We start from the raw sequence: 23,702 nt of genomic DNA, 5'->3' as shown, positions 1-23,702 counted from the left end.
GTTTATTGACAAGAGAATCTTATATCTCAAGGAGTCAGTGGGAGTCTTAATGGTCTTGAAAGGTTTCAAGAACAAATAAAATAAACCTTATCGATCATCACTAGCACACGAGTTGAGGTTTACAACCTATCGTGAAGACATTATTTTGTTTCTGTGCCAATCCAATCGAGTTAATTATGCATATGAGTCCTATGAGTTCTCATTTGAATGCATAAAAGGCAAGGACCTTGATCAATGGAAAGTACATTGATAGGAAAAAGGTGAGCTGCTTAACTACTTGGAAGACGTGGTGGGCAGCTGTGCTACCATAAGGCAAGAAATCAAGATTAAGAAAGTTCGATCCATATGAGTTTGAATTTGTCATAAACTTTGGTTTTAACAAATTCACATGGATAGGAACACATACACCGGTTAAATCTAAGTGTCATAAGATTTCCTCCTTCATGAAAATGATTGTGAGAAAATGCTTTCACTAAGAAAGATTTTAAAAGATAGTGATTGTAAAATTGCATTCTCGAATTCGATCATGGTTACGGCATCCCTTTCCATAATTTGAATTGTGAGGTTTGGCAATTAGTCTTAATTGTTAAGACACACATATGAACTATCTAAGGCAAAAGTGTATAAGTTCAAGAAGTCTTGATAAAAGATTATCAAAGCACTAAGTATTAAAAACATGGACTTAAGAAATTCAATAGGTATTGTCTTTCTGGAAGTTAAGATGTTTATGAATACATCTCGAAGCTAGTGGGAGCATAAGTGTTATGTTTTATAAATGTTATGATTGTATGATTATTAAGGCACGTATTGCATAGTTGGCAATATTAATTACAGAAAACAAGAGTCATACTTTGCAAAGTTGTAAGAGTTGAAAGGTTGTTTTGCTATAATTAAGGGAGAGAATATTATGCTTCATTTCAAATCTAAAGGATTAGGTTGTGGAATGTTAATAAATTTAGTCAAAGGTACATAGTGTGTTCTTAAAGTTTCGATTATGATTACGGCATTCCTCTTCACAATTCGAATTTTGAGAACATAGCAAATAAAACATTATGCGTTGTGTCCCATACGCTTCGAGTATAGGATCGATTGCAAATGATTTAATGTTTGACCATTCTAAAATTTTCCAAATGTCTAGCGCATTTAGAGGGAAAAGGGACTAGAATCGGTTTTGACTAAAATAATTAAACAACTATCAAAGGACAATCCAAAGTTCGACGAGGATTGGTCGCTTGTGAGTAGTTGGAAGTATAGTATTGGAAATTATGGAAATGTTTCCATATTGGATGGACAATATCGACATCATTACGAATAGATAAGATTCTATTAAGAAATTAGTTGTCATATGGAAAATATGGAAGCGTTTCTATATTGGGAAGTAAATATTGAAAATCTATGTCTAGATTAGAAACCTTTATGCAAAAGGATGTTCAAAGGAATGTACTTTGAGTGAGAGACATCGTATCTAAGGAATTGTCTTGTAACAATCTTCGATAGAGGAATTTGTAATATCATTGGCAATAGTCTTTGAGACTTTAGTGCAGTGACATTACAAAAGGATCGTTGCATAAAGTGTTAGAATCTAGTGTATTCTATAAGTAACAAGAATTTGATATTCTTACACTTAAGAAAATGGATTTGGAGTTGTAAAATTAGAATGATTGGAAATGTGTTCAATTTGTCTATTTCACAAAAGTAAGAACCATAGGTAAACATTGTGTGCATGCTAGGAGCATGGGACAAGTGTTGGAATTCAAGTAAGAAGTTGATTACCCGAAACGACAAATAATGAGTAATCGGTGTGGTGATAAATAAAACGTGTTTTGTTTATACTCAAAGGTTTGAGGCCATATGAGATTAGTATTATTCTTGTGTTTCACCTTGCATATTTTGACTTCCAGAATAATTGAGTTTATTAAGAATAATCGAATTATTCAAACGGGCCACAGTCGTTCATATGTTGGAAGTAGGTATGAATGAAGATTGTCGTGAATTGGTGTGTGGATTGTCTAAAAGAGTATTAGACATAAGCAAATGTTTGCTGCAACGTTCATGAGTGCTTATGAATATGATTTTAGCATTGGATTAAACCCACGCTCACTTGGATCACTATCTCGAGTGATTAGTGAGACGATAACATCTTATATTCTTGAAACCGAGATGTGTGAGTTGTATCTTGCGAATCGGTTGCACATTGATAATATGTAAACGCACCAGTAACTTGGTGTTATAAAACATATTGTTGTGTGTAATTCGGTGAGTGAGTGCAAGCGAGCATTGTATCAAAGTTTATCCGTTCCTTTTATCCAAAGTAGGATAAAAGCGATATCTTTGGGCCCCTCGATGGTTTAGTGATGACATACGTAAATGCTCAGCCGGGCTAGGGCTGATTTGATTTGTTCAATTAGTCTGTCGTCATAAATCGGAAATCGAGAAGTAGTACAAAGAGAATGATTAGAAATCATATCTCATACGATATCTAGAATGGAGGAATATATGATCCCTTATCTAAGGACACGCGTATCTGATATGATCAGAGTTGACAGCGGCTTTGGAAAGCTACGATTGCAGATCAGGATCTGAAGTCATATGCAGAATAGTTGTTAGACTTATCCAAGTGGGAGACTGTTGGATTAGTGTCTAAGTCCATAACTATTTTGGTATGTACTTGACCCGATGGTGCATGGTCCTTTTGGGTTGCCTTCACCAAAGCAACTTGATAGGATGATTTATGGAGAGTAAGGATTAAATATGATTTATTAATATATTATGGGAATAATATATTAAACGAGAAATCGTATTGTTTAATTAATATTAGTCAATAATTAATTGGTAATTAGTTTTGTGACTAAAAGAGATTAATTAAACTTAAGGGACTGGAATTGTAATTCTAAGATAATTGCAATTTGGGCCATGGATTGCCTTGTATTAAGGGATGGACGAATTCTAATGGGAAACCCATAAGGAAATCGTCCATGGGCTTAATTAAAGGAGTCTATGGGTTGCTTAGGGCTTAAGCATCCAAATTAGGGTTTCCTTGTTAGATAACCTTAATAACCCAACTATATAAAGACCCTTAAGGCTCAAAAACGTGGCTAAGCTTCTTGTAAGGGTTTCTACACGTTTTTGGCAGCCTCCATCCTTTCTCCTCTTCTTCCTCTTGCTTATGGTGTTTGTGAGCCATTAGAGGAGTGACACTTGTGACTCTAAGCCTTCCAAAGTCATTACAAGGAGATTTGGGATTGTTATTGCTACATAACAATCAAGGTAACACTATAAACTTATTCTCATGTTAATATGATTATATGTATGCTAGAATTAGGGTTTATAGTCTTGGATTCAAAGCATGTACAATAGAGAAACCTAGATCTAAGCATTAGGGTTTGTATGAGCACATAGGATGTCTTATGACCAAAACCCATCATATAGATCTATAGTGGATTGACTATCCTACACCTTGCTGCTCACTGCAGTGGGACTTGCAAGTCTACGGGTGCCAAATGTCATTTCTTACCGCGTCTTACATCGTCGTTTTCCTATTGAGTCGGTAGCAGGATACAGGCCGATCACATGGTACTTTAAATAACAATTGGTGTATGGTAGTTAGTACAACAGTAGTTACTTAATACAACACTACATTACTATAATATTTTTCCCATTACGTCCACTTCGTGAGCATTCACACGATGCACGGTAATGTTAAAACTATATTTTTGGTTAATGATTGTCGGATTTGGGAAAATACACATTCTTACAAGAGACACACACAATTACTAGATGCCTTGGTAGAAGGCTACTCTTAGTAGGAAACATAGGGTTTTCTAGGATAGCTCAAACAAATACAAACTTTACAAAACTTATACATTACATCTTACAAATACTTTCGTACAAACTCATACACTAATATACTTATGATCTCACCAGCTTTAAAGATGATACTCGCTTTCAAAATAACTTGTATTCTCAGGTCACCAGTAGACAGGTACCGGTGCCAGGTTATAGAGAAGTTGGAGCTTTTTCAAGACTCCTATTTTATTTTGATGTACTTTTTTGTGTCTATATAACTTGACAGAACACACTTGTATGAAATTATATTATTAATGCAATGGATTATGTTGTTTCTTGTTTACTACTTTGCATTGTTGTGATATTATACATGACGTCCTCCACCCTTGAACGATTCCGCTGTTTAGGTTTTGGGGTGTGACAATTTATCTTTTAACCTAGAGATAACAAAAATAATACCAAGCCAAGTAGAATGCCTAGACGCCAGAGGATTGCGATCCACGAAACCATGAAACCTATGAATGGCTTTGATCAGTTTAACCCAAAATGCACCATGTTGAGTAAGACACCTCCAAAACCATTTAAAATCGTTGATCTATTCAAAGAAAAATAACTACCAACACTCAAACCACCTCTATCTTTGGTAGCTAACACTTTTTCGCAGCAAATCCAAGACATCTTTTTATCACCAATATCTACTCCATTAAAGAAATTTATCCTTAAGTCTTTTAAGTTACGATAAGTCAACATACGGAACCTTATGAAGATTTATAGAGTAATTCGGAATAGTCGCCAAGATAAAATTCAATAAAGTGAGATGACCACTGATTGAAAGATTTTTAACCTTCCACATAGACAAATATCCATACACCTTTTGCACCACACGAGACCGTAAATGAAGTCTAGACACACCACAACCAATAAGCAGTGCAACTATCTCAAATCCAGGAAAAAAAACTCCAATCCCCAACAGTCTATGTTTGTTAAGATTAATTTTAAGACTAGTCATCATGAAAAGGCATTGCAAGATCTGAACATTGTGATGAAGATTGGTGTCTTTCTATTCTACAATAAAAATAGTATAATATGTATAAAAAAGAAGAGAAACCTACACAATAGGAGAAGATCCAAGAGAAATTCCCAAAAAAAGACCTTACTCGGTGAACGAGATGTGAAGTGCATCAATAGAGAAAATAAATAAAAATGGAGACAAAGGATCACCCTGCTTAAAACCCCTATGAAGCTGAAACTCACCAGTAAGGCTACATTCACTAGCACTGACCACATAGAAGAAGATAAACATCCAATAATCCACTCTCTCCAATGAGTGCCAAACCCAAATTTGTAAAGAATATCATCGTGAAGTCCAATCTAACTGAATTATAAGACTTTTCAAATTCGACTTTAAAAAGCATGGCCTTCTTTTTCTTCTCATTGCACCAAGAAATCAGTTCATTAATGATTATGGAACCATCAAGAATATGAGGGCCATACACAAAGGAAGATTGCTCCACACTTACTAAATCTCCCACAACAATACTCAACCTGGCTAAATTTGTTTGCCAACAATCTTATATTGACATGCAATCAAACTAATAGGATGATAATCTCAAATAAAAAAATTAGCATCCGTTATCTTAGGAATCCAAAGTCTGTTATCATTCAAATCGTCAGAGTGTAAAAGATCACCCCATTAATTAACAATCTAAATAACCTGTTTTTCAACCTTAAAATACACAAACCAATGCATAAGATTATATAACAATCATGCAAATCTAATGTGATTTAAAAGCTTCTCCTTTCATTGATGGACACATACAAATTCCAATGACACCTAAAAACCTCCTATATAATGCAATATCACTTCTTGGAGGACTTCATTAGTACGTGTCACTCTTAAGTTTAGGAGAGAACCAAACTCTTTCACATTTTCTACAAGGGTTAAAGAATAATCCTTATCAACTAAACAATTGTTATCATGACAAATAACAGATTCATCACTACCAATTGTAACACCCGACCCAGGGAATTTGAAGAATTACCAATCACCTCCTCAACATATGAGCCAACAAGAGGAGTAGTAACACCTGAAGAAGGAGAGATACCATAAGGTTTTACCATCGAATTAGAAATCGATCTAGAAGAAGTTGAAATTTGGCCATGTTTGTATGAAGATGTAAACATCCAATCTAGATAGTACAAAAGATTCGGATGAGAGTTTTGGAAATTTTCACCTTGATGAATCTAATAAAAAAAATCTCTTCCCCTTTTATGATTTCCTTGATGGAATATGCACTTCAATGAAAGTTCCATATTGCTCAAGATTTACGAAGATCTTGAGAAGAGAATGCCTCCGGAAAGTTTTTAACACAAACAGAATGGGATGCCTAGTGCATGAGATCCTCCTTAGATTTCCTAGTTACCCTTATCCACTCACCCATTTCTAATACATCAAACTTATCACAATTTTTGAATGTGATAGAAAAAGAAAATCGGAAATCGCCTCCGACTAGGGTTTGGATTATCATAAGTTGGATACTAATATTTACAGATAACATCTGATTGGTTTAGAATATTGTATGAAATATGTTAGCTCATGTTCCAAATAATTCTATAAATTTTGCGAGGTTCTTTTTGGAATTACACATAGTTATAAATAGTTACCGAATTTATAATAATATATTTTTAGAAAGGTTATCATATATCCCCTAAATTTTACGTGTAAACTAAAATTTTGTTTAACATGAGACTTGAGCCTTCAACCTATTAGCTATGTTAATTTGTTTATTTTTTTGTATCTCAATTCATTATTTTTCTTCTTAAATCAGGTTTCAGTCAACTCTTTAAAGCCTTTTAGACATGTTGATTTCTTATTATTTCTATTAGTTGAATTTCATATGAAATTCCTGACATGGTATTAGAGCTCCAAGTATCCTTTTTGACTTCATCGCTTAAATCAAACATCAAAGAAAATAAACTTAAAAGAGTAAAGTGTTACGATTTTGGAGGAATGGTTTGGTTTTGAAATCAAGAGGTTTTGTAGTTTTTTTGAAAGATCGTGTGATCACTTTATGAATCTAATGTTTAGTAGTTATACATTCCTTATAATTTCTTATCTCTAGATTTTTTTGTAATGCTTTACTAGAAATTTATTGTTCCAATAAAGTATATGAAGCTATATTGATAAGTATAAAAATAGGCATTATCAAAAGGGTTAATGTCACAAAATAGCCACTAATAACTATAAAATTTATCTTTAAGTCGCTAAACTTCAAACTATATTCAAAATTTCATTGATAAATTTTTTTTGTATGTTTCATTATGCCATTGAATTGGATTTAAACCTCGTAAATTGGTATTCAACCTTGTGTCCTATCCATGGTAGGTTGCTATTATGAAGTCTCGAGAAGCTGTAGCAAAGACCAAATAGTTATGTGAATATAATTGAGAAAATGTGGTCATGTTGGATGCCATCTAAAGTGTTAAATACCACTTATTTGGTTGAAATCTAATATAACGATATAATGAAACATGTAAGAAAATGTTTATTAAACTACTTAGGATATCCACAATCCATTGAACTCTACAAAGTCAATGGATTGCCACATCATCCATTAAACATCTATATAACACCACACACAACTCATTAAACATATGTTCAGTCCTAATGACCACTTTATTCATTCTATTGACGCATTCAATGATCATGCAACTCCTCCATTCAAATTAACTATATATCATCACCTACTTGCATTGTGGATGCTCTTAATACAATTAAAAGCTGAATAATGTACAAAAGTAATTAAATACTATTGGTGGCTAGTTTCTAACATTAATCTTAATAAAAAAAATAAATAAACAAGGCCTAGTTAGGGTAGAGGGAGTCCGTCTCCCTCAACCCTCCCAACCTTCTTGTTGCCTATATGTTATATCAGTTTTTCTTACTTTCCTATCACTTCCTTATTTTCCAAACCACAACACAAGTAATTCATATTCCTCAACCCTTTCAACTGACAAAACAACTTTTTAAAATAATATTTAAACATTTACTAACTTAATATTAAATAATGAAAATTTTAAAACTAAAATTTAAAATATTTTTTTCAGTAAAAGTACACTACTACAAACATAAATTTGAAATTTAAAAACAATAATCGCAGTCCAGAGCGATAATTAGAAAAACTAGTTATGTAGAGAAACCATGTATGCATTTTCAATGTGATCAACAAGATAGGATCAACTTCGATGATGATTTTCTAATTCGCGTAATTCCAAAATCATATATGTATTACTTCTTTCTCAGTAGGAAGATCGATATCATGTGTATCAAACATATAACAATGCCTTTATATTTTAGTGTCATATTGTGTAATATAAGGAAAACATATATATTTTATGTTTACACATGTATTGATCTATTAACTGAAAGCGGTTTTATTATGGCCCCACAACTTTTCAGTACACTAAAAGCTTGTTCCATGTCGTTTCTTGCAACGTCTTTTACCGTCTTGAGCCATTTCTTTTATCTGTAGCTGGATTCACCAATAGTTTCACAAAAATTGCACAATTTCAATATATATATATATATATATATATATATATATATATATATATATATATATATATATATATATATATATATATATATATATATATATATATATATATATGATATTACCATGTTTGTATTATTATAAATATAAATAAAGTGAATATTTTGTTGCTTTATCAAGCATTTTCTCGTTGAATAATGGTGATTGGTAGATAGCCTTTAGGTCGTTTTTGCCACTAGCGATACCAAAATATGAATTCTATATCTAAAAATCTTTTGAGGCTACAACTTCAAGTATCTTATGTACTAGCACTATAATGTCGTCAGAATTTTCCTCCAATCCCATTATGTATAATCATTGATACCTAACATATCATGTAACATCTGCATAATTTGGTACGCATCAAAATTTGAAATTATATGTTATTTTATTAATTTAATACGAATAGTGTATATATAAATATTATTGGTGAATAAATAATATTTAAATTCATATAATAAGAGTATAAATAATGGTTGTGAGTCAATCCCTCAATATATATATATATATATATATATATATATATATATATATAAAAGAGTTAATCGCCTCAAAAGTCTTGCATGGTTCGCTTTGGGCTGCCCCACAAAATTTACCTAACATCTCTAATACCCTTTTGAGGACACATACGTGTTTTCAAGCCCTATATAAAAGTGCGTATGGAGTTACATATAAAAAATCTCTCATTTTCTTCCTAAACCGAGAGTAGATTCTAGAAGCTAGAAAAAGAGATATATCGATAGGTTAGAGCCAAGATAAGTACAAAGACACTTCGTTAAACCATCCTTCAAGAGTTCATCTATATTTATGGAGTTCATTAGTGTATTTTAATGATGGAAATCCCCAAGGAGATACGACAGAGTATTGGATATCCAATGAGATGAAAACAAAAAATAAGAAAGTAAATATAGTCTTTTAAGATAAGTATTTTCAAACTTGATCTTTGAAGTTTCCAAATCTAAAGTTGTGTCCATTTTAAGGTACGTATATCTTTTATAACAACTTTTATTCATTTCTTTTTTGTTTTGTTTAGATTTAGCAAGATTGAAGAAATGAGAAAATTTCAGTAAACCTAGACTAGAATAGTCCAAGTGTTGAAAATACTGAAACAGAGTTTCAGAATCGTTAAGTGGCAAGTAGTGCGGAAAATAAAGAGTTGTGAATCACCAAGTTAATGTAAAAACGTTTTTTGATGTTCAAGATCAATTATGCAAATGTTTCTCATATTCATGAAGATTCAATTACAAGTGTTTGAATGTAAAACACACTAAAACACTCAAATGGATCTCTGAAGATTAGTCCAAACAATCTTGAATGCAATATCAAGTAATATAACTACAAATTAAGCTAAACCCCAACATATAAATACTATGACAAACCTATTTTTTTAGTTCACTAAAAACAGTATCAAAATGTATACAATACATAACAATAATTTCTCAAACTCTAAACAATATAAACTCAATAAAAAAAGATAAAAAAAAAAAAAAAAAAGAAGGTAACATAGCAATATAAACACAATATCGTATCGTATTTACTTATTAAGAAGTAAAATTATTGAATTAAAAATCAGGAATCTTCAACTTGAAACTGACAATACCTAGTGCAATTCCATTAGTTCTTGAAGATGGTTACTGATCAAAAAAAAATTTATGCAAGTCTTTGTTGGATAAGGTGTCTAAGTCCATAACTATATTTGGTATGTACTTGACCGAATTTAGCATGGGCCATTTGGGTTGCATGGCATTGTAATAATTAGATAGAAAAAATGAGAGAACGGACACTTATGATTTGTTAATATATTATAAGCTCTAATATATTAATATGAAATGATATTATTTAATTAATATTGATCAAGAATTAATTTGGAATTAATTTTATGGTCAAAAGTGACTAATTAAATATATGGCGATTGATTTGGTAAATCATTCATTCTTATATAGTGGGCTTATGATCCATGACTCATTAGATTGGGCTAGAACCCATAAGGTGCTCCATGGATGCTCCATGGAGGTTAAAACCCATGGATCATGGAGGAAATGAAAAGTCATGCACATTAGGGTTTACATGGTGTAACCCTAAATGTGGCACACTATATAAAGAGCCCCATGGCAAGCAAAATCGGCCACTAAGACATAAGAGTGAGTGCTAGCCAAATTTTGTGCACAAGTGTTCTTCTCTGAAGTTATTACAAGAGTTATGGTGTTGTATGAAGCATTTGAGGCATCACATTTAGGGTGGTAGGCTCACAAGGTCTTAAGGAATCTCGGCTACAAGAAAGGTATATCATTCTACTAGTTTTTTGTAACACATATACCCCATTATATACTAGTTAGGATGAAAGCCTTGCAAAATGAAAGTTTGCATGTATAATAGAGAAAAAAAACTAGATCCAAGGTTTCTAGGGTTGCATGTACACCATAGGAGTGTTAGAATGCTAAAAATCCATCAGTGGTATCAGAGCCTAGGCTTGTTTTCAATTATACTTGATTCAAACTGCTTAAAAAAATCGATATTTCTGCTCATTTTTCAGTGAACTTGCCGAGTCCATGGAGAGAGTCGACGAGTCCATGTGAAATCTCAGTCAACTTGTCGAGTTGGTTCATGCACTCGACGAGTTGGAGGCCCTGAGTGCAAAATTTCGAGTTTTATGGCTAGAGTTGGACTAGAGTCATTACCCTAAACTGTTTTTATACTGTTAAACCTGTTTTTGATATGGTAATGATTACGGTTATCCAATTTCAATGATAATTGTCAAACTTTCAAGTTTTATATTATGTTCATATGATACTTGAAAATTTGTGATTTGAATTATGCATGCTTATGAGTTTGTTAGATCATAGAAATTATTTGACATACTTCTTAGTGTAATTGTTGATTTAAATGCTTTTAATGGACTCCATAACTTGTCCTCAAGTTATGGAATTCCAAAAGTCTTTTCCATTAAAATCATTAAAACTCATAAGTTATAGAAATAAAATGTTTTGAATAGTTTCAAAACTTTCCCACAAGTTTTGGAATTTGTAAAGTCAATTTAGAAAACTTTAATTCCAAACTCTAGAATTTTAAAAGTTTAAAATTCAACCCTTATACTATTATAGTATTATAAGTCGATAATACATACATATATATATATATATGTATATATATATATATATATATATATATATATATATATATATATATATATATATATATATATATATATGTATGTATAAGATTAAGTCAGTCTTACCATTAGTAGGCCTCATTCACGAAGCCAGTCTATATGGGGCGGGGGGGGGGGGGGGGGGGGTATAAGGTTGTTGTCTATAAAATGGTAGCTTAATGGGTGTCCACTCTCACCCACCGCTTCCTTGACTGGTGGAGGGTTGTTAGCCGAACGGGTAGGACAAAGACTATAACTCTCATTAAAAGTATAATGATAAATAAAAAGTAACTAAAACTTTTATAAATTCCTAATCTTAGTTACTTTAGGAAAATGTGAAATTGATGCTAACCCATGAAATTACACTTTGGACCTTGCTAAAGTCGTTAGTGGAGTGTGTGTGGTTAACTGGCACACTAACTTGGACTTAATAATGATGGAAAAGGGTGGCTTAAGGTTTACCATAAATCGGTTGAGCGTGTGTGGTTAACCGGCATATCGAGTAGGTGATAAAATTAAGAGTACCAAGTTAATTTGCATGGTTATTCACACCTTGTTTTTGATCCTCGGTATCCCAGTCACAAACTTGAAGGGCATAATCGAGATTTAAACATGCCATTTAATTGTTCAATGAATCTCAAAATATCTAGGAGTTTCAATCCAATTAAAATCTAATAATCAATTTCGTTTTTCATTGTGGAAATTGGTAAATCGTCATTTACCTACCTTCAAATATTTTGTAGCTTGGGTTACAACATCCCTCTTCCAAGTTATAAAATATTGTGTTGGGTCCTAACCCTAATATTTCATTTGGGTGTCTTATTAACGATTCTATATCTAATCTAAACTTGTCTTTCTTCCTTTTTCAGATGTCTTTCAACAATGTTTCTTTTGGCTCAAACCCTACCAGCTCCTTCCCTCTATGAACCTTTATGGAGAGCCATCTTTGATGGAACTAAATTCAATGATTGGATTAGGAACACAAGGATGGTCACTCGTTATGAGGATAAGGAATATATCCTCGACAAGGAGCTTAAGGTCATCGATGAGTCGTCTGCTACTCCTAAGGAGATTGTTGAGTATACTAGCCATAAGAAGGATGCGACTAAGGTGTCTTATATCATGTTGGCTACCATGATAGCAGAACACCAGAAATCCTATGAAGATTTCTAGCCTTATGAGATGTACCTTGACCTGATTGAAAGATACCATCTGAGTTCTTGTCAGGATAGTTATGAAATCATCACCTCCATGATAACAACAAAAATGAAGAATTGAGAGTCTATCACGGGCCACCTACAGAAAATGCAAAGATTCGTGGACCGGTTGCTTAAGTTGAATGTTAACTTTGATGAGGAGTTAGCAATAGACATTATTCTACACTCCTTACCCTCTTGCTATGATGAGTTTCGTATGAATTTTCATATGAACAAAGAGGAAGTCACGCTTAGAAAACTTCAAGGACTTTTGAGGACTGCTAAAATTAGTCTCAAAGGTAAGAATGTTGTTCCTACTCCTACTACTGACCCTATCCTGACAATCGGGAAAGGTAAATAGAAGAAGAGGAAAACCCCTTCAAAGGGTACCAAGGGAAAGTCTCTGGATGGCTCCTCTTCGAGTGGAATCAAAGGTGGTTTTGTAACTTCCTCTTCCAACCCAAAGAATGCATAATGCTTATAATGTTAGGAAAAGGAGCACTGGAAGCGAAGCTTCCCCAAGTACTTCCAGGATGTTAAGGATGGGAAATTTAAACCCATCATTGCAGGTATTTACACTATATTGTCTAGTGACTCACCAAATACTAATTCTTGGGTCCTTGATATAGGGTGTAGAATTTACATTTGTCATGATTTGAAGGGCCTAAAAAGAAGTGAGGATGTGGAGCACGGGAAGATAAACTTGATCATGGGGAATAAGAAAGCTTCACCTTGGAGTTTATTCTTTATCCTTTCATGGCTTGTACAAACAAGGATTTACTTTTTCATTTGATAATATGGGTGCTATTGCATATTGAAGTTGTGAATGTTGTAAACAACTTAGGAAATAATGTATTGCATATTGATTCTTCCGTTAATTTGGATAAAGCATACTTGTGGCATTGTCGTCTTGGACATGTCAACAAGATGCGCATAGGCTAACTCCAAAAGGATGGAGTCTTGGAGTTATTTGAATTAAAATCAGATGATAGTTGCGAATCTTGTTTACTTGGAAAAATGACTAAGTCACCTTTCATTAATACTTGTGAAAGGGGTGAGGGTTTGTTGGACCTCATACACACAAATGTTTGTATACCCTTCATAACTGCCACAAGGGATGCAAACCGCTTCTATATGACTTTTACTGAGGATTATAGTAGATATGGCTATGTCTTCTTAATCAAGCATAAGTCAGAAACCTTTGAAAACTTCAAAGAGTTCAAGCAAGAAGTAGAGAATCAGTTGGGCAGGATGATAAAGATGCTCTGATCTGATCGGAGTGGTGAGTATCTTAGTATCGAGTTCCTTGACTATCTTACGGAATGTGGAATTGTTTCACAACTGACACTTCCTAGGACACCACAACTGAATGGTGTAGTTGAGAGGCATAATTGAACCTTGTTAGACATTTTTCGTGCCATGATGAGTCGAGCTTTGTTACCAATCTCATTCTAGGGGTTTGCCAAAACACCTCACGAGATGTGGACTAGGAAAGTTCCCACTTTATACCACATCAAAATTTGCGGTTGTGAGGCTTTCGTGAAGGACGAGACTCACGGCAAGATCGAACCTCGAAGTGAGCGGTGTATTTTCATCGGCTACCCACAGAAATCCTTTGGTTATCTTTTCTACAGACCGGGTGACAATGTTGTCTTCGTGGCGAGGAGAGTAGTCTTTCATAAGAGAGATTTCATAAGCCAAGGAAATAGTGGGAGGAAAATTCTTCTTAAATAAATTCAAGAGTCAAGCGGTGAGGGAACCTCAAACACTAGCAATCAACATGAGGAGGAAACTCTTGTTGAGCCGATTGATGAGTTCTTACCTATGAGGCGTTCCACAAGAGTTAAGAACACAACTGATTATTATTATGGTTTCGATATTACTATAGAAGGTGATGCATTTATCAGTGATAGTACACTAATAAATTTGGATGAACCTAAGAACTGTAAGGAAGCCATGGCAAGCCATGAAACTGCCAAATGGAAAGAGGCTATGGATAGTGAGATTCAGTCTATGTATGACAATCAAGTTTGGAACTTGGTTAACAATGTACCAGGTCATAAGATAGTCGGGTGCAAATGGATCTTCAAGAAGAAGACCGACATGGATGGGAATGTACACACTTATAAGGTGCGACTGGTTGTGAAGGGCTTTACTCAAACTCCGAGAGTTGACTATGATGAGACCTTCTCACTAGTAGAAAAGATTAAGTCTATTAGGGTTATGCTAGCCATTGCTGCATTTCATGATTGTGAAATATGGCAAATGGATGTCAAAACTGCTTTTCTTAATGGAAAGTTGGATGAGGATGTTTACATGAGTCAGCAAGAGGATTTTGTCAATGCAAAGTACCCTAATAGAGTGTGGAAGCTTGAGAAATCCATCTATGGATTAAAACAAGCATCTCGCAGATGGAATCTTTGTTTTGATGAGAAAGTCAAAGAGTTTGGCTTTTTGAGGAGCGAGGATGAGTCTTGTGTATATGTTAAGGCTAGCGTGTAACACCGTGATTTTCAAGACAAAAATTTTATTTAAATAATCAATTTAATATTAATACACTTGTTTAAAATCTTATTCACATTCGAATTACAAAACATAGTTTCATTTTTATTATAATAGAAGACCAGGATCCTCCAAAACACAACTCTTTCTTCGGTGTGTACAATCGAACCGTTGCCATCCCGCGTTACTGTAAGAACCTGAAACAACATAACATAAACAACGTAAGCACGAAGCTTAGTGAGTTCCCCAATATACACCTTACGCACGTACGCCTTTCCAGGCCCTGACCTTCCGGTCCACCGCACAATGCCTTACGGCCCATGAGATAATCGCCTTCCGGCCCATAAGATATTTGCCTTCCGGCCCATAAGATAATTGCCTTCCGGCCCATAAGATAATTGCCTTCCGGCCCATACACATATAAAACACATAACACAAATACTCTAACACATAAAGCACATATATCATATATATACCGGCCTTCCGGCCCGTAACATACTCTAACACATAAAGCACATACATCATATATCATACCCGACCTTTCTGTCACATAATACTTTGCCTTCCGGCCCATATATAAACATGTATATCACGCGTAGCAGCTAACTTTCCATTTATAGCATATAAACATAACACATAACATACTTGACCTTCCGGTCACACAATCAAACCCTTCCGGGTACAGTATAGTGAGAAAACTCACCTCGCGGACGCTGGAAGATAACAACTCCTGAAATCCCTTGCACTTGATCCTCCGAGCTACAAGCTCCCTGTAACATCATATATCTCTTCATTAATACTTCTATCTTCCATGTTAACTGACCCTAAGAAATCACACCGGTCAACTCTGGTCAACGGCCATCTCGACTGGACTCGGCGAGTACCCTGGCGACTCGGCGAGTCTAGTCGTCCTCACAAATTCCTGAATGTTCCCTTTCTACTCGTCGAGTATCCCTCTTGACTCGACGAGGTCCTCGTGGAAGAATCGCGGGGCCACCCCGACTCTACTCGCCGAGTCTGAAGAACAAACTCGGCGAGTCCCAGTGAATCTTCAAGCTACTCGCCGAGTCTGCTCATCCGACTCGGCGAGTCCACGCCATGCAGTCGATCGAACTGCTTCCTGAGATACATATATTCCCGAATATACAAACATGGGACCTTCTGGACCTCTAAGGGTCCTAATACAAGGTTATAAACATTGGATAACGACACAACAATCCATCTAATCTCCAAATGGGTTTCATAAACCCTAAATTCGTGTACACATCAAAATAACACGAATGATCCGAAACATAACCTGAAAACGTACTCTCTGTGTCCCCAAACCTCAGAACTCGACCCCTTTGCTCTTCCTTTGGCCAAAATCCTTCCTCTTCTTGCACCACAATTCCTTCAAAGTCAATAATGGCCTTCAAGTTTGCTCTAGATGCCACAGTCGTTTAGGGTTCTCCTCAATCGGCCAAAAGACGTGAAATGACGACATAACAACCCTTATATACGACCCAATACGAAACGGCTAGGGTTTCCGCTGAACAGCGTCGACTCGCCGAGTCCATACCTGGACTCGTCGAGTCCAGTCGCGAACCCGCGACCAAATCTGCGACCCTACTCGGCGAGTCTGGCTCCAACTCGCCGAGTCTCCCCTTTAAAACACCCCAAAATGCAATTTAACAATACTTGAGATTTTGGGCTGTTACAATTCTCCCCCACTAGAATTAGACTTCGCCCTCGAAGTCTCACTCTGAAAATAGTTCTGGATGCTGCTCCCGCATCACACGTTTCGGCTTCCCTAAACACTTCTAATATCTTCCGAGGTTGCCACTGAATCAATGCCAGAGGTACCTCCTTGTTCCTCAGAAACTTGATCTTCCGATCCCTGATGGCCACTGGCCTCTCGGCGTAACACAGGCTCGCATCCACCTAATCGTTCTCTAGTAGAACCACTGCTGACTCATCTGCTATACACCTCTTCAATTGCGACACCTAAAAGTGTCATGGATCCATCTAAATTCCGTTGGCAGCTCCAACCGGTATGCCACTTTTCCTACCTTCGCACCTTCACGCAAAGACCCAACATACCGGCCCCTACTTACCCCTCTTCCTGGATCCAAACACCCCTTCCCAGGGAGAGACCGTCAGGAATACGAAGTCGCCGACCTGAACCACATGCCCGCAACGGCGTCTGTCTGCATAACCTTCCTGTCAACTCTAAACGATCTTTAACCTCTGATTAGCCTGACGCATCTGCTCTGTCGACCAAAACACGATCGATGCACTATCCACCACTTCCTGCAACCGAGAATTACCCAAGATGCGACTCTGCTCTAAATCTCAATGATCACACGACTCATAAGGCTTATGAAACTCAGAATTACCGGTTCCCCGATCCTAAGCCCACTTTATCCATATCGGAACAACTGAGGGACCCATTCTCAATCTTAGGGCAACTCTCACGAGTTCTCTTCCTGCAAACACCTACCCTGGCTGCATTAGCCCCAACATACCTTTCCCTTCCCTCACTTAGTGAAACCCGCTTGACAACCTTGACACTACTCCCTGTATCACACATGCACTGGATCTGCTCGCAAGGACTCTCGAGTCCATGCATTACCTTTCCTCCACGAACGAGGTTCCGACATCACCTTCCATGCAATAGCTCAAAGGGCGGCATACTAATGCACTAATGATGGCTGTTAATATGGAACAACTCAACCAATGATAATTACGTACCGCGGCTTCCTCCGACAGCTAATACACATGCCCGAAACATGTCTTCGAACGTCCGCATCGTTCGCCCTCTCTAAAGTGTCCTCAGATGTCATCATGATAAGCTCCTTTCCCATATTCCTCTTCAAGACTAAGTACCAGATCAACTTTTGGCTCCACATCTGAGCCCCAACGGTCACCCATATCGCGATCCAAATATTCCACTGACTTTTCTCCCCGTGACCACTATCCCGACCCAGTGACACGTAAGTCACAAAATCTTCTTTTCATCGTGAGAGAAAATACAATCCCACCGAGGATCGTCTCAACTCTAATCTATGGTTTCTGCTGTGCCTCTTCCTTGCGTATCTCCCCGCATCCCCCGACAGAGACGAAGACCCCCGTTTCGCCCCTGACTCAACATACAAGCTCCAAAGACTCAATATCAGGGCTACCCAAACTCGAAACTCTTCCACCTCATACGCTGCTCGAAAATATTCCAACATAAAAATTCTCTTGCCAACCAGTGAGTACTGCAACTCCACGCAGCATCACAACACCCTCTGACTAGTGAGTACTGCGACTCGAACATCCACCACAGACTATGGAGGCAATCAACATAACGAACGCCCATCTTGCGAAAATCCACCCTCTCAAATAATCTCCCTGAATGCCCATACCCGAAGACTCCTACTAATTCCGCAGATACCTGATATGCCACACGTCGATTCAATTCGGGATTCCCGAATAATTCCAAGATAAGGATATCATACCCGAATATCCCAGAATACTACCACCACCACTGATCTCCTGCACCCCATAATTAAACCTATATTTTCCCCGCCTTACAACCTTGGTGCATCTAATTTCTCGATTGGAATGCGAGATAACGTTAACGTACGAAATGCGCTGATAATTCTCCAAATCCCTTTTTCCCGACACTCAAAATCCAAACAAGGATACGCATACCGACTCCAGAAGTTGACTGCCCAATCATTCTCTATCTTCTTGCAACAACACCAATCACCTGTCATGAATACGTTCGTTCTCCTCTTCAAGTACTTCCCGCATTAACTCACTCTGACCCCTTAACTCGATCATCGACACCTCTGGTCTCATGATTTCTTACTGCATATCTCTATACTCCGTTTATAACTACTCTTGCCAACTCTTTGTTTTCTACGTACCGCACCCGGTTCTCCCCCACTAGGGTTCGAACCGTCACTAGTTAGCATACCATCAACCCACGACTATCTTTCACCAGCGAAATCGTACCTGCGCCAGGAAAGTGCTATGCAACGCCCAATAGTCCCTCCCCTTATGAAGTCAATCAACCCTCTATACTCTGAACCTCTGGTTAACTCCCAAGAACTTCTCATCACGGCTGTCTCTAATCGTTCCAAATCCCATACCAATCCAACACTAAGCATCTGCTCCGCTCGATAACATCTTTGACTCGTAGACTGCACCGCAAAATCATCGTTCCTCTCAGCTCAACTCATCAACCCATATCCAATGCCGGATTTGTCCCAAGAACAGGAACTCACTCTCAACATAGACGAAACTCTCTGCACTGCAAAACTCGACTGAACTCTTCACTGCTACCACTATAACACAACCTGTCCTTCTCAATTAGGTGTGGTGTGGTTCTCGACTACCTCAGTCCCAACTGACTGTCTGCTCACGGTAAATCACTGTCTCGCGGCACACCCGCTACCTGATGCTCTGAGGGAAGTCATTATCGATAACCACCTGCAGGGTGTACTCCCAAATCCAAAACTGAAACACCAGACCTCTCGTGTCTTGCACACGAACATAAGTGACACTACCCACCTAGAAGGTGACCTCTCCTCTATCGACCGATTTCTCGACTCAGATCGAAATTTCCTCTTCCTTTAACTCCTTACCACCATACTCTGATAGGTACTCGCCTTTCCCCTCAAGGAACGCCTCTCCATCCTCAATCATGGTTCACAGGCCTAAAACCCATAGCGTCCGATCTCTACCTCATCGATCCTAACCGGATAACAAGATAGTCACCAACATCATCCACTACGAACTACGATACTCATCCCATGACATCCCTTCTCCATTTGCTTCGGTGCATGGTGCCTGAACCATAGTATTACTCCTCAATCTGTTCCGACGTATGGTACACGAACCATAACATCACTCTGTAATCCGCTCCGATGTATGGTGCTCGAACCACAACATCCATCCTCAATCTGTCCCGGTGTATGGTACCCGGACCATAACATCGCTCTGTAATCCGCTCCGATGTATGGTGCTCGAACCACAACATCCATCCTCAATCTGTCCCGATGTATGGTACCCGGACCATAACATCGCTCCGCAGTCCGCTCCGACGTATCGTATTCGAACCATAACATCACTCCTCAATCTGTTCCTTAGGACCTTCAGAATGCTCCCTGTATCAAGTATGGGTCCTCTGCTTTCAGTAGTACGGGCCCATACTACCTGCCACATCTACCCATACTTTCCACACGGACCATCCCCGAGTTCCTAAGTAGCTGATCGACCTGCTCTTTTCACCAATCCCATCTTGCATGCTCGCTCCCCAGCGAAATCCTCTACTCTACCCGCGCACCCATCTTGGCTAGGTTTAATCTCTAGCCCCTTCAGCCGTCCTCCCACTTCTTTGCTATCAGCTGCTGAAGAGCTCCTAATGATGCCAAACATCTACCTCCTGAGTATCGTCATACTCACTTAGTAGCTGTCTCCCATCATCGAGAACTCCACAAAGCACGAAGCAAGCAGCATTCGAGCATCGAAGCATACATAGGACTCCCTAGCTGTGATAGCTCCACCTTCTCGGCTCATCCTCGAAAGTACCACTGTACTCTGTAGCTCTACCCCTCGTGCGTTCTAACTAGATACCCTCACTCATCACATACACACAAAAGCATAACGCACATATAACCACAAACCCTAGACTAAGGCATCACAAATCAGGCCACTCTAGTCCTAAGATATGAAATACCTAGCCTGTCTCTAACATGAAATAATATCTCATAAGTGCATAATAAATATTTCGTAACACAAAAGTAAGGGTATTTTGGGAAATCACCGTTTGGCTCTGGCTGATTGTACACACTGCTCTTTCTTGCTTTCTCTTTGAACTCTTATTCACTTTTAGAAAACCATTTATTTGGAAAACTTTTTCTTACTTCCTCAGTTTGAGTCCAGATTTACCCGTAGGCGCGTTCGAATCCCTCAAACCAAGGCTCTGATACCAATTGTAACACCGTGATTTTCAAGACAAAAATTTTATTTAAATAATCAATTTAATATTAATACACTTGTTTAAAATCTTATTCACATTCGAATTACAAAACATAGTTTCATTTTTATTATAATAGAAGACCAGGATCCTCCAAAACACAACTCTTTCTTCGGTGTGTACAATCTAACCGTTGCCATCCTGCGTTACTGTAAGAACCTGAAACAACATAACATAAACAACGTAAGCACGAAGCTTAGTGAGTTCCCCAATATACACCTTACGCACGTACGCCTTTCTAGGCCCTGACCTTCCGGTCCACCGCACAATGCCTTCCGGCCCATGAGATAATCGCCTTCCGGCCCATAAGATATTTGCCTTCCGGCCCATAAGATAATTGCCTTCCGGCCCATAAGATAATTGCCTTCCGGCCCATAAGATAATTGCCTTCCGGCCCATAAGATAATTGCCTTCCGGCCCATACACATATAAAACACATAACACAAATACTCTAACACATAAAGCACATATATCATATATATACCGGCCTTCCGGCCCGTAACATACTCTAACACATAAAGCACATACATCATATATCATACCCGACCTTTCTGTCACATAATACTTTGCCTTCCGGCCCATATATAAACATGTATATCACGCGTAGCAGCTAACTTTCCATTTATAGCATATAAACATAACACATAACATACTTGACCTTCCGGTCACACAATCAAACCCTTCCGGGTACAGTATAGTGAGAAAACTCACCTCGCGGACGCTGGAAGATAACAACTCCTGAAATCCCTTGCACTTGATCCTCCGAGCTACAAGCTCCCTGTAACATCATATATCTCTTCATTAATACTTCTATCTTCCATGTTAACTGACCCTAAGAAATCACACCGGTCAACTCTGGTCAACGGCCATCTCGACTGGACTCGGCGAGTACCCTGGCGACTCGGCGAGTCTAGTCGTCCTCACAAATTCCTGAATGTTCCCTTTCTACTCGTCGAGTATCCCTCTTGACTCGACGAGGTCCTCGTGGAAGAATCGCGGGGCCACCCCGACTCTACTCGCCGAGTCTGAAGAACAAACTCGGCGAGTCCCAGTGAATCTTCAAGCTACTCGCCGAGTCTGCTCATCCGACTCGGCGAGTCCACGCCATGCAGTCGATCGAACTGCTTCCTGAGATACATATATTCCCGAATATACAAACATGGGACCTTCTGGACCTCTAAGGGTCCTAATACAAGGTTATAAACATTGGATAACGACACAACAATCCATCTAATCTCCAAATGGGTTTCATAAACCCTAAATTCGTGTACACATCAAAATAACACGAATGATCCGAAACATAACCTGAAAACGTACTCTCTGTGTCCCCAAACCTCAGAACTCGACCCTTTGCTCTTCCTTTGGCCAAAATCCTTCCTCTTCTTGCACCACAATTCCTTCAAAGTCAATAATGGCCTTCAAGTTTGCTCTAGATGCCACAGTCGTTTAGGGTTCTCCTCAATCGGCCAAAAGACGTGAAATGACGACATAACAACCCTTATATACGACCCAATACGAAACGGCTAGGGTTTCCGCTGAACAGCGTCGACTCGCCGAGTCCATACCTGGACTCGTCGAGTCCAGTCGCGAACCCGCGACCAAATCTGCGACCCTACTCGGCGAGTCTGGCTCCAACTCGCCGAGTCTCCCCTTTAAAACACCCCAAAATGCAATTTAACAATACTTGAGATTTTGGGCTGTTACATAGCGGGAGTATAGTTAGCTTTTTGGTATTGTATGTGGATGACATACTACGCATAGGAAATGACATCCCAACCTTGCAGGAGGTTAAGTCCTGGCTTAGGAAGTGTTTTGCTATGAAGGACCTTGGAGAAGCTGCCTATATCCTAGGGATAAGGATACTGAGAGACAGGAGTAAGAGAATAATTGGACTTAATCAAAGTACCTACTTGGATAAGGTGTTGAATAGGTTCAGCATGCAGGATTCCAAGAAATCTGACTTACCGAACCAGAGTAATACCAAACTGAGCAAGATTCAGAGCCCGAGTACAGAGGCTGAGATAGCTGAGATGATTTGAGTACCGTATGCTTATGCTATAAGCTCGATCATGTATGCTAGGACTTGTACTTTCCCTGATGTTGCCTTTGCTTTGAGCATGGTCAGCAGATATCAAGGAAATCCTAGCAAGTCTCACTGGATTGTGGTAAAGAACATTCTCAAGTACCAGCGAAGGACTAAGGATTGGGTCCTTACCCTTGGTTGGAGTCATGTCTTGAGAGTAGTAGGGTATAGTGACACTAGTTTTCAGACTGATAGGGATAATTTCTGCTCTCAATCAGGTTGGGTCTTTACCCTAAATGGAGGAGCAATTACTTGGAAAAGTTCCAAACACGAGACAACTGATTCAACTTGCGAATCAGAGTATATAGTAGCAAACAGGGCGGCAAATGAGGGAATATGGATGAAGAACTTCATTGGAGACCTTGGAGTTGTACCAGCTATAAAGGAG

This window comes from Lactuca saligna, chromosome 5 (assembly GCF_052625555.1).
Source record: "Lactuca saligna cultivar CGN05327 chromosome 5, ASM5262555v1, whole genome shotgun sequence".
NCBI lineage: Eukaryota > Viridiplantae > Streptophyta > Magnoliopsida > Asterales > Asteraceae > Lactuca > Lactuca saligna.
The sequence above is the reverse complement of the archived record's forward strand: the minus strand, read 5'-3'. Positions refer to the sequence as shown.